At 41.3% G+C, this 2,927-nt stretch overlaps 1 pseudogene; it reads left to right on the top strand.

Moving 5' to 3' along the window:
- Window positions 1-680: 680 nt before the first annotated feature.
- On the top strand, window positions 681-1,525 carry LOC147479897 (proteasome subunit beta type-7-B pseudogene; annotated as a pseudogene).
- The last annotated feature ends 1,402 nt before the right edge of the window (window positions 1,526-2,927 follow it).

Consider the following 2,927-nt stretch of genomic DNA (forward strand, 5'->3'; position numbering starts at 1 on the left):
TCTATACTTTAGGTAGTTCGAATCCTTATTCTAACTCTACTCAACGAAGATCGTGAGTAAGGTACTTTGAGTGCTTTTCCATCAAACTTAGAGAGTTCAAATCTCTAAGTAGTAGAAAGAGCTAATATCACTACTCCTACCCTCTCCCACGCGAGCTACTCTATCTCCCACGCGAAATTTTGATGGCTATAAGCTCATTGTTCTCCACTCTCGGTCTCTTGCAGTGCTTGTGAAAATTCAATTGCAGAGCTCAATAAGGTAAGCTTTCTTGTCCCCTCCCATCCATGATTATTTGCTTCATGTATAACTTTCCAACTCTAAATACTGTTATTTGTTTTAGCACTCATTTAAAAGTTTGTTTTATTAATAGATTAGTAACTTAACTTCTGATTCTTCTCTGTGAACTTTAACGTGTCTAGCATGATATTGCAAACTAGGGTCAAGTGAGGCTACATAACTCTTTTCACTAGTAATAGTTTTCAAGTTTTCAAGGTTATCTTATTTTGGTAATTGGTCTCAGCTAGAAATGTTCGCTCCAGTGAAATGTTTAGTTAGTGATTCGGTCCAAACAAACTTTCGCTTGACTTCATACTTGAAACCACGAGTACAAAGAAATAATAAAATAAAAGTACTACTAACACGTAAATAGAGAAATGGGCATACCATTTACAGCAGAATACTGGTTCAGTGATCGAACTACAACAATTGGAACCTCGAACTCAGGGTTGTGATTGATATATGGCTCAAAAGTTATCTCAGAGAGAGCATTGTAACCAACTACATGAATATGACTATCGTCGGCCTAGTTTTCCAGGATGGAATTATACTTGGAGCAGATACAAGAGCTACTGAGGGACCTATAGTTGCTGATAAGAATTGTGAGAAGATTCATTATATGGCACCTAATATATATTGTTGTGGAGCTGGGACTGCTGCTGATACCGAGGCAGTTACATACATGGTCAGCTCGCAGTTGCAGTTACACCGCCAGGCAACTAGTCGTGAGTCGAGGGTTGTTACAGCTTTTACACTATTAAAGACTCACCTTTTCGGTTACCAAGGACATGTCTGTGCTGCTTTGGTACTTGGTGGAGTTGATATTACTGGACCTCATTTGCATACTATATATCCTCATGGGTCGACTGATACACTTCCTTATGTGACAATGGGCTCGGGTTCTTTGGCTGCAATGGCCATGTTTGAGTCAAACTACAAAAAAGGCCTTTATAGAGATGAAGGTATTAAGCTTGTTTGCAAGGCAATATGTGCAGGCATTTTTAATGATTTTTTTAGTGGTGGCAATGTTGATGTTTGCGTGATAACTAAGGGGAAGACGGATTACCTGAGGAATTACCAGTTGCCAAATCCTCGCACTTATGTCAGCTCAAAGGGTTACTCTTTTGCAAGGGGTCAAACTGAGGTTTTGTCAACTAGGATTATCCCGTTGATGGCGAACCTGGTGTTGGCAGAAGGAGATGAAATGGAAGAGTGAAATAACCCCGACTTTCAAGGAGAAAAGAAATGCTTTACCGTGAGTATGGTCCCAAGACCTTTTATATATGAAATTTGAACATTGCAACGAATTTTAAATAACCACTTGATTACGTGATGTTCTAAAAAACAATAGCACCACGATAAAACAAGAGAGAAACCCACGTGTGTGATTAAGCACGGAATGAGCAATGTCTCCCCGTTACTATAAAGAAGGGTGCTCCCTTGAATATAGATGGCGAGGACTTTCTAGCTTAAGGCTTTAAAAGCAAAGTAGTTTTCCGGGCTTTAGTTAGAGGCGAGAGAGGTTTTACTCTATCAAGCGTGGTCTGTGGCCCGGGAGAAGCATAAACCTCGAATCCTGCCGAATGAATAGGTATAGGGGTATTTGTTCCAATTTGAGAACTTATAGGGCGACATACCGCCACACTCATAAAGAACATATTAATTCAGTGGGAGTAGTTGATATTTTATATTGTCAAAATAAGTTGTGGTCCAATAAATGTTAACACAAACAAGCCTATTTTTTGTCATATATATGTCGGTATATTTGTTCATTATTTAGTTACGCTAACTGTTCCAGATTAAATGAAAGAAGACGATTAATGCGGGAGAAAAAAAAACAAAATTGCAATGGTGTTTTAGACTTCTAGTTATAATGTCTGGTCTCATTATCCAAAGTGCTTCTTTTTCTATCATTTCCAAAAGAGAGATGATTCTCAGAAATTTGAACTACTTCTTTTTCCAAGTGGTGTATATTACACACCATGACACCAAGTCACCAATGGTGTAGCGTGCTTTCTACTCTTGAGTCTTGAACATACAGACTCTGAGAGAGCATTAAGTATTACTTAATTATGGAAAGAAGCTTTGTTTCTCTACTTTTGGCGGATGCACATAATTTGCCGCTTAATATTCTCGTGCATGTTTTTCTTTTCTTTTCCCTATCCGTTAACGTAAAGTATTGTATATCGGATTTTGTAAAGGATGGTGGCTTAACCGGTGACCGGGGAGGAGAGGAAAAGGATGGTGAAAGAACGTAGTGATGCGGGGCATCTAGTTCAGGAAAGCGTCCCCGCAAGTGAAGTGGAATTTGTGAGGTCGCCGGCGACTGGAGGGGACGCGGAGTTGTCGAGGATTATGATTTCTGCTTTTAACCGCCGAGAGGAGGAGGGCTGGTACTTCGGCCCGCTCCTCGGGGGAATAGGAGGGAGGGTCTCCGCTTGAGTGGAGGAGGTGGAGTTTGTTCTGGAAGTTCAGTGAAGTGGAAGGCGGGTGCCTCCCGAGGAGAGGCTGGCCAAGGTCGCGCAACGCATCTTGTCTTTGCAAACTTCACCGAGCGAACCGGGGAAAAAGCGGGAGAAACGCAAATTTGGACTGAACTTGAGGATGCCCGCCTTGGAGGGAGTGGATGCAGGCACGGGTTTTGGAATGGA

Source organism: Coptis chinensis, chromosome 8, assembly GCF_015680905.1.
Source record: "Coptis chinensis isolate HL-2020 chromosome 8, ASM1568090v1, whole genome shotgun sequence".
Taxonomy (NCBI): Eukaryota; Viridiplantae; Streptophyta; class Magnoliopsida; order Ranunculales; family Ranunculaceae; genus Coptis; species Coptis chinensis.